Source organism: Oryctolagus cuniculus, chromosome 6 (assembly GCF_964237555.1).
Source record: "Oryctolagus cuniculus chromosome 6, mOryCun1.1, whole genome shotgun sequence".
Taxonomy (NCBI): domain Eukaryota; kingdom Metazoa; phylum Chordata; class Mammalia; order Lagomorpha; family Leporidae; genus Oryctolagus; species Oryctolagus cuniculus.
This window is the reverse complement of record NC_091437.1, coordinates 152,222,254-152,232,783: the sequence shown is the minus strand read 5'-3', so window position 1 is coordinate 152,232,783 and position 10,530 is coordinate 152,222,254.

Here is a 10,530-nt window from a genome sequence, read left to right as displayed (position 1 = left end):
AACCCCAAGCAGTAAACAAAAACTGCTACGCTGCTTCTCCCTGAAGCCTGCCCTCTCCACATACCTCTCATCCTTACCCCTCCAGCCAGTTTCTTCCAGGTCCCTTGCCTGGAGGGTCATGTGGTTATCTGTCAAGGGTATGTCTTCTCCTCCCAGTCTTTCCAATCTTTTCTTATTGTTTTTTCCCCATTGCAGACACTCTCTCACTAATGAAAAAAAAAAAAAAAAAGGTAGAGAGTAGGAGGGCAGACTGCTTTCTTCATGTAAAAAGACTCATCTGTTTGCTCTAAGTTTTTAATCTGTGCCATATTCCCATGAGGTAAGCCTCAGAACGTGCAGAAACCCGGCTGACATGATTGTTGATGCCCACACAGAAAGGTAAGGGCACGAGGAGGCCCCCGTGGAAGGTCTGTTCCTACCACAGGCAGGAGGCGGCCTGTTTCTGAATCAGTCAGCCTCTGCAATGATGACAGCTCATGTCCCACCGGCCCACTCAAAAGTGCATTTTGTCACACCGAGGCTCCATGTCCTGTCCTTCCGATAACCTGAAGAACCTTCCTGCTTTTGAGAGCCATTAGTTTGGGGAATACTAGCTGAAATCATATTTTCTTCATCACGGCGTGTTCACATGCTAACTGAGAAGGCAGGAAAAGGCAGCAGGAGTGCAGGACGTGGGAAGGGCTGGAAGCAGTGTGTGACCATTCCTCAGGGCAGCAGCAACAAAACTGGCTTTTCTTTGGATGCCAAAGGAAGCACTTGGGTCAGCACCTAGGTGAGCATTGTGGCCACATGTGCAACCCTCCGTTGTTGCTCCAGTTAGGTCCTGCTTCATGCCTCAACCCTAGAGCCTTGGCAACTCCCTCGCACTTGCTCTAGAGTGCGGCAATACTACGGGATATAGCTGGCTTTCCTTAGATCCTGGGTGCCAGGAACTGTGCTAAGACGTAATGTTATCCCGGGAGCAGACGGGCTCAACAGCACTGGGAACGGGACTGAACGCAGTGCCGTCCACCTGCCCTCCACAGCCACTTCCAGCCTTTTCCATGTGGCTTGCTCTGTTCTGTGCAGATGACATCACCTGTTCCCACACCCACATCTTCCTGTTGGGTCTGGCTACTACAGAGCTCCAGGAGAGCAGGATTTTGGATAAAGGAAGTGAAATAAGGTCAGATTCCTTCCCGGAAAGGTAATTTCTGCAGACCCACAAGTCATGGCTTTCCCAAGCACCTCTTGCCTCCCTCTGGGTTCCTGCAACTTCTCTCTCCCCTCTAACCTGCAGGCCTCAGGATGCTCACAGCTCCGCTAATACCAACCTTGGGTACTGCACTACTTGGGGGGAGAGGAGCTCTAAATCTCTTCTATACATTTATGATTTATCCTGTTGTAAATAAACTCTCTTTGAATGATCCTAACCTGAGTGTAGCAACTATTTATTTTGGGGTTCTGATATATAGATATGATTGTTTTATTCATTTTACAGACAACTCTTAGGCAGATAAAACAACTTGTCCCAGGCCCCACAGCTAGTTGGTGGCTATGCTGGATTCCCAAACCAAATCTGTCTTTATCAACTGCCCTATGCAGTCTGCACACAGAGTCCTGTCCTGTAGTGGTGATAGACAGCTCTGGACACGGCAGGCAAGCTGGGAGGGCTGGGAGCAATAGCCCATAGGGACTCCTCCTGGAAACGTGCAGTAGGCAGAACAACACAGTGTGGGGTTTGCTGTCTCTGCTCTGCCCACCTTCAAGCTGTTGATTAGGCAAATGGAAGGAAGGAGGGGATGGGGCATCCTTGTTGAGCCTACTATCCCCTTGTCATGGTCCTCCAGTCAAACTGTGCTGTGGGATCAGAACACCTGCTGGTGTAAAGAGGCTGGGAGGGGCTCTCAGATCTCACTATACTTTTTGGGAATTCATTCCAACAAATTCATCAGCCTTTCTCTAACTGCCTTAGCAGGGCTGAGAGGGACTCCCAATAAGGCAGAGCCTTATTTAAAACAACAAGACATACCAGGACAGGCAATGGCTGATTTTTTTATCAAGCAATGGTTGATTCTTTATTCAAAAAAAAAAAAAAAAAAAAAAAAAAGGTACCTTTGCCCCCTGACCATCTAACTCATTCAAAAAACATCAAGAGAATTTGCAGTAGGAAATAAGTAGTAATGCTCTTTGCATCTGAGTCAGAGTGACCTCTGAGTGTGTTTTCTGTCTTCCACCCCAGGAGGCCAAGTGATCTTTATTTAATGCTAGGACACTGGGACTTCCTACACAGAGTGAGGAATTTGTCATCGCAGGCCTCAGATTAAATGAATATTTTAGCTAAAATAGTTCCATACATTTCCATAAATGATTTTACTGTAAAATAGGAGGAGGTCTACTTCCTCTGCCTAAAGCAAAAACAGAATTTCAGCAAGGGTTCTCAAAAGCACCTTCATCCAAGTAATTGTTCTGTCTTGTTTCCAGGTTAGCACTCACTGCAGTGAATTGCACTAGCAGGCAAGGTCCCGATGGACGCATTGTGTGTCTCTTTCATCTCTGTGTCCCTGGCCCAGCACAATGCCCAGTGTGCGGCAGGCACATGGAAGTCCCCGGAGCACCTTGTGAGAGCTGCTGACAGAGAGTGCATTACGCAATTGTGTGTTGACTTGCCAGCCTCATCCTCAAAGCCAGACACCATATTTCACTTAATTTTATACCTCCCCTGTTTGGAACATCATGATGGCTCAAAAATATGTTACAGAGGGAAAAAAAAAATGGGTATGGAAGAGGTTGCAAGAATGAAATAAAGCTTCATTAACTATTGCCTTCCAGTATTGCTTGGTGGTGCTTTGTCAGATATTTGGGTTGGTGTCATGGAATTTTGCCCACTGTATACCTCAGTCATTCAAAAAAAAAAAAAAAAAAAAAAAGCTGAATTTCCATCAAGGAGTTGCCCCATAGAGAATTCAGTGGATGGAAGGGTTTGGAGAGCAGGATGCTGGTTGTACTGGTCATGGGAGCAGCAACCTCCTCTGTCCTCCAAGTCAAATCTTGGTCAACCTTAAGACAGCTCAAGTATCCTTTCTTCTGCTAAAGAGAGGTCAAGTTTCCTTCCCTCAGAGCACTTCGCTCCACCTGTGTTATTCTATGTTCAGCAGTGTGACTTTTAGTGAATGCCTACCTCTCTTGAAAGTCCCATTAGTCAAGACAGCATCTGTTTGCTTATTATTCTAATCCCAAGGCCAAGCCTGACATCACAGAATCAGGTGTTCAGTAACTCTATGCCGCATGAATAAATGAATTATGAGTAAATTGAAGAAAGGATGAATGAATGAATCCTTAGTCTCTGCTAGTTGTTATTGGACCACATCCTCTCACGCTTGTGTAATGTTCCCCTAATACTAACCATTTTAAATGGACATCGTGTGTGTGTGTGTGTGTGTGTGTGTGGAAGTGAGTTGTTCTGTGAATCAAAAACTCTCACTTGACTGTTCCATCAGTTTCTGTGGGCATTATTCCTATAAGGTGACCTGTCCACACCCTGGCTATTTCAGAAAGCAAAGACAGGAACTTGAAGCCAACAGTTTTTAAACATGCTTTCTGCAGAAAACCTCTGAAAAACCTCTATCTGTAAACTGTGGTATATCCATACAGCGAAATATTATTCAGTGATAGAAAGAAATGAGTGAGCAAGCCAGGAAAAGACACTGAGGAAACTTAAATGCTTAGGACTTACTGCAGAGAAGCTAGTCTGAACAGGAAACATACCCTATAACACTGCAACTATGTGACCTTTTGGGAAACATGAAACTATGGAGACAGTAAAAAGATCAGTGGTTGCCAGTTCAGGGAGAATCTGGAGGAAGGAAGAGAAAGGAAAGGAGGAACAGGCAGAGCATGGGACACTTGGAAGGCAGGGAACCTCTTCAGTATGAAACTGTGGATGGTGCATAGAACTGTAACTTTGTCAAACCCCATAACATGCACATAAAATGTACAATTCACATGAAGAGTGAAACATAGTGTATAGGCTTTAATTAACAATAACATATCTATATTGGTTCCTCATTTGTAACTAATGTGCCACACTAATGCAAGATTGTAATAAGGTAAAGTGGAAGAAGTCTATATGGTAACTTTGTGCCAAACTGCCTGCTAGTTTAAAGAAAATTAAATCCTAGACTGTCACACAATCTGCTAAAATCTAAGACCAGAGGACAGCGGCTGAAGTGGGTGCTATTTTAAGCTCACACTTTGCACCCACAAACTCATCTCAGCCCCCACTTTCCTCTCTGATCCCTGGACACCACTGAGGACTAGGAGTATGGGAGCCTGAATTGTGCAGGGAAGAGAAGGAAGTTAGGCCTCATAGTCCAAAGTCACAGTAGCTGAGACTCCTCAGCTATCCTGCTGACAAACGCGTCCTTACTTCCCACAAAGAATCTAAGGTGAACTCAGCAACCCTGTGAAGGCAAACCTGAACCTGTTAACTAGAAGTGGAGACACTACAATTACTGGCAAATGCTTGCTGGGCGGAAGGGTGCCTGAGAAACGCCGCAGGGCACCCAGACAGCCAGGAGCTGGCCCCACCAATTAATGGAGTGCTCCTGAGCAGTCGCTGTGTCTAGGAGTGTTTCTGAGATAAGCAGAGGCCGAAGGGGAAGAAACTGCCTCTCCCGGGCAGCAGGGAGGGAGGCAAGAGGCATGCATCGCCATGGCTACCTTGCAGAACCTGCCTCAAAGCCTTTCAGGAATCTCTGCTATTTGTGGAAACGGCTGCGTGTTGGCTAGCATTCCCCAAAGGCCTGCACTCCCACACTGTCAGGCACTCGTGACTATCTGGGGCTCAAATTAAAAAGGCAAGGAGGAGTCCTGGTGCCAGCACATGCTGGGTACCTTCAGCGACACACCACTGGCTGAGAGGGCTGCAGCCAAAGCCATCCCAGCTATTTCTAGTTGCTGTAAATCCCACACATGCACAGAGCACAACGTGGAACTTCATTAGCATGCTCCAAAATTCCTCCTTGCAGGACCCAAGGAAGAAACAGGCCCCCCTATGTGACCGAGAAGGCCAATTAAGGCCTCAGGGCTTCTCTTGCTTTTCTGTGTTCTGTTTTCCCAGCATTATCTCAAGGGAAGGTGAGTGACAAGATAATACAATCAGTATGGTATAGGTGCTGCAGAGAACACCCAGTCAGAGCCTTCTCATCCTGGATGCTCAGCCTCACTTTTTTTCTAAATAAGGAAAGTGCCTATACAGACTTAGCAAGGCCATGTTTTAGAGACTGAGTTTAAACCAGACCCTCCCTACAAGCAAACCAACCAAACAAAAGTATTCCAGAAAGGGAGACTGTGGAGTTTGCTGTTCACGCGGTCCCTAACACTGTCTGTGCAAACCTAATTGTGTTCTCTGGCCAGTGAGTCTCTGTTACTACAGAGGGATCCCAGCTCGTGTTTACCGGGGAGTCTCCACACTGCTTCTGCAGCCCCTGTGCAAACCTGAAGTTCCAGTGGAAGCTGGCAATAATGGTATCTCTACTGCTCAGCCTCAGAACAGGCATCTGCCCAGTGACAAACCAGGGCTCTTCCCAGCAACTGGCTGTGAAGCTGAGACAGTGACCCCCGGGGCTAAGCACACCTGTGCATCTAGCCTTAGGGGAAGGGCATTCTAAAGCAATAAACACAGCACACAAAGAAAAGTGAAGATATAAAGTGAAAGCCCTGAGACACTCAAGTCCTTGGTTTAAGGCATGCATGTAGATCGGTACAGACCCCCAGAAAATCACATCTCATACACATGACTTTGCACAATTCTCACCTTGATTCTGGGCTTGGACATGCCACTTGTGTTGGTCATTGGAAGAACAGCAAATGTAATACAAGCAGAACGTCGGAAGGCACTTGTGCATGGGAAGTCACCCCTGTCTTGCTGCCTTCAGAACTTTGTCATTACGTGAAGAATCATGGGTAATCTCCTGGAAATGGGTGGCCCAGTCGGTAGCCATAAGCAATCGCCAGATGTGGGAGTGAGATAGCCATAGATCATGTGACCCCAGTTAAGTCATATGAAGAACAAACACTAGAAAAGCCCAGAAGAACCATCAAGCGGCCCCCATCCCAAAATGCGAACAGCCAATGTCTAGTCACTGCCACTACCTCATTTTCAAATATAAAAACTAAGATCCCTAAGTCCAGTTCAAATCTCCCAATACTGCTACATATTGAGACTTCAGCCAGGTAGGAGACGGAAGAGCCCAGCTGAAATTATTGCCACTCAGCACTCTCCAGCCAGCGGCTGACTTGGCCTCTCTGTTGCAGCTGGAGCAACTGCCCTTCTCTGATGAATCCCCACCCCGTGCAGCCCCACAAATTTTTTCCTCAATCCTCTTCTTTCCTGTGGTCCATAAAATAGCCTTCAACCACATCAATGAATACCTTCCTGGTCCATCACATTCACAAATAGTCATTCGTTCAGACAAGTATAAGATGACATCTGATGCTGCTGATTCTTACATTTTATGTTTATCATTTTGAATATAGAATTAATACTCATGATAAAAGATTAAAAATATTGTAAAGGAAGACTGCTATAGTTTAGATATTAGTTTGGGTGTCCCCAAAGGCCCAGGTTTTGAAGGATTGGTCACTAATGTCTTTTTTAAAATTTCTTAAAATTTATGTAAGGTGAACAAATTTCATGTGTTTCATATATACAGCTCTAAGAACATAATGATATTTCCCACTCTACTCTCCCTCCTACTCATTATCCCATCTCCCTCCTCTTTCCTTTCTTATTTTTTCTTTATATTTACAATGACATACTTTCAGTTTATTTTACAATCACAAGCTTAACCCTCCACTAAACAAAGAATTCAATAAGCAATAAGTAGAAAAACCACTCTTCCCCAAGAGTACAGACAAAGGCTGTAAACAATAATCAGATCTCAAAATGTCACTTTTTATCATATGCATTACGTTTCTTGTACTCTGTATATTAGTTGCCACAGATCAGGGAAAACATATAATATTTGTATTTTGGGAACTGACTTATTTCACTAAGCATTATTGTGTCTAATTGCATGCATTTTGTTGTAAGTGATATAATTTCATTCTTTTTATGGCTGAGTAATACTCCATAGTGTATATATAATAATTTCTTTATGCAGTCATCAGCTGATGGACATTTGGGTTGATTCCATATCTTAGTTATCGTGAATTGAGCTGCAAAACACATGAGGGTACAGATTGCTTTTGTCTTTCATATGCTGATTTCACTTGATCTTAGCCAAAAGGCTGAGAAGTGATCATATGCTGATTTCATTTCATTTGGGTAAATTCACAGGAGTGGGATGGCTGTAGCATATGTTAGAGCTATTTCCAGATTTCTGAGGACTCTCCATGCTGGTCCCTAAGGTTTGATGACAATAGTGGACTAACGCTAATGATTAATGGATTAAGGCTAGAGACTTGATCCAACCAAAGTATCTAGGACTTGGGCCCAATGGGAGGTAATCTCAGAAGGCAGGTCTGAGTGCTGCTGTCCATATATATATCTGAGTCGGGCCCAGCTGCTCACACCACCTTCAAATGGCACACCAATGAGGCCACTCATGCTCAGACTGCGGACTTCCAAAACCATGACCCAAAATAAACTTTTCCTTTGTCAGTAGGCTAGGTCAGGCATTTTAGCCATAACAATGAGAAGGTGACTAACACAAGGAAAAGACACAAAGTTACTCTCTTTCCTTCCTCTGCCACTTAGATCACTATCCATAGGCAATCATACTTATCAGCTTTTTAGATAAACTTTCAGAAGTAGTCCTTCTATGGAAAAATCATGAAAATACATAATATTATATAATACATATATTAATCTTACTTTTTAAATTTTTTTTTCAAGTTCAGAGAAATAGAGTGATAGTTCATCCTCTGATTCACTCCCCAAGTGCCTGCATCAGCCAGGCCTGGACCAGAACAAAGCCAGGAGCCAAAAAATCAATCTGAGTCTCCCATGTGGGTGGCACGGAACTGAGTTTGAGCCATCACCTGCTGCCTCCCAGGGTGCATATTAGCAGCTAACTAGGCTCAGAAGTGGAGCTAGGACTCAAAACCAGGCACTCCAGTGCAAGAGCCCCAAGTGGCATTTTAACTTCCAGGTCAATCAACCACTCTTCTCCCACTCTCTGTTTCCACAAAATTTCATATATTACGTACACCAAAAATATGGAGGCAGGGAGGACAGAAACACATTAGCTATGAGAGTTTAATAACCTGCATCACCCCATATCAGAAGTCTGAGAGTTTCAATGATCTTATTTGCAGTACAAAATGATCTTATCCTGTATCTCTCTGACCACACATAGGTGTCACATGTGTGATGATATCTGTGTGTGTGCACAGGCACACATTATACACAAGTATGGTTGCTTTGCTCTGAACACGAACGTGGCCACACATAGCTTTTGGGATCCATCTGTTCTCTCTCCCATCAACCTGTTCCTAGATTGGACTTCTAGTCCCTGGGCTGAGTTCCTCAGCAAGGCTCTTGTATTTGTGACCAGCTCTCCATTTGCTATCCTCATACTGAAGTCTATAAAGCGACATCTAACTTATGGGCCATTCATATTTTGTTCAAGCCTTGAAAGTCCAGTCTTGATGGCTGTAGATATCTCCCTGCCTTTTGGACTTCCAGACTGTGGGAGCTCATTCCATCCCTCTCTAGTTTACAGACTGGGAAAATGGTGCCTAGGCATGGGTTCAGGGAGGTCCCCCAACATACAGACAATAATATATCCTGGAATCGGGACTCAAGCATTACTTGGCAACGTGGGGTTGGATGGATCTAATAGTCGTGAGTATGAATCCTCGTTCTGCTACATAAACAGCTGTATTTTCTTGTCTGAATTTCTTTCTTTTCCCCTTTTAAAAATAACAAATTGCTTTATCAGTTTATTTTTTAACTATTTATTTATTCTTGTGAAAGGCAGAGTGAGAGAGAGAGTGAGATCTTCTATTCCCTGGTTCACTCCCCCAGTGGCTGGGTCAGGATGTTGCAGCTGGGACCTGACCTGGTTCTCATCTGGGATGCCAGTGTCATAGGCTGCAAATTAGCCCACATGCCACAATACCAGCCTGTCTGAGCTTATTTCTAGAGCCTCAATTCCAATATCTGTAAAGTAAGGATAATAATACATTTTAAAATAGTTAGGGGTACAAAAATGTATGCAATGAATATATTTTATTGGAAAATGATAATTTTCCAAATTTAAATTGCATTTTTGTGTTTCTCAAAAAGGGCCACCCTCAGAGCTCAGGATTTCTTCCTTCTTTCTGTAAACACTATAGCACATATAGAATATGCCCATGCACAGAGGGTAGAGAGACGTTTGAGACAGAGCCTTTGTTCCCTAGAGGGAGGAACTATGGGTGTCAGCTGCAAGCCGGTGCCAATAGCAGCGTGTACTTCCTTCCATGCCGGTGTGATGAGAAACTGAGAGGAAAGAACATTTCACTTCCTGACACTGACAACGTAAGGAGCAGAGCCAGCCCAGGGTGGCTGTGATCGGAGGACCAAGTGAAATGTGTGCTGAGATCAGAACATACATTTCCTGGCTTATTTCTACAAGCACAGGCATCAAACAGAGATGCTGGACATTATCCCAGCATCTCTCCAGAGTTTTCCACATACTAGTGCCAGTTCTGTGGCCACTAGTTTCTGAGCTGCCACACACAGAGAAACACAAGATTCCCCCTCCTCTGCACCCAGGCCTGTCCCTCCACCTTTAACATTTCCGCCCCTGTGTGACCTTTCAATGGAATCTCCAGGACATAGCCCCTGAGAATACATCACCAAACCCACAATTCAGGAACAGGGCAGGGAATCTTTCCTGACTTCTGCAGATAGGGGCTTACATCACAGCATGAAATTTGTTTACCCTTATCTGAGCACACAAGAACAAATTATCCAGCCTTTGTTATAAATCCAGCCGCCGTGTCTGTGGGTAGGTTTCCGTGCAAATCTCCAGCAAACTCTACTTGGCTGACTGTTCCAGTTTTGTTTGATGTCTTTTCCTGGCTGCAAGCTCACAGTATGGTCGCTCTCACTGGAGGACATGCTGGCTTTTATGTGCAGAGACAACGCAAGAAAGGAAACAGCAGGCAGAGTCCCAGCTGCCCCAGCAACCCACCGTCCAGGTAAGTGTGTCCTGTCTCAGCTGGGCAGGGGGTGTTCTCCCTGCTAAAAAGAACCCAGCATGCCAGGTGAGGTCTGCTCTAGACAACCTGGGAAACTAGAAGTTATTGCCTTTCAGGACCTCTTGTAGACTCAGCCCTTTCAGAACAGTTAGTACCAAATAGACAATCCCAAGTTGGGTCCAGACCTGTCCTGGTGGGATCTGAACACCATCAGTAGTCCCAGTGCCAAATCTTGAGGTTCAGGCAAGAGAAAGGGTACCGTCCACAAAGCTAATAAGTAATTTCATCATTAACTAAATGATCAGGCACTTAGGCCTCAAAGACAACAAGCCTAGGAAAAATAAACATCTTTAAAAA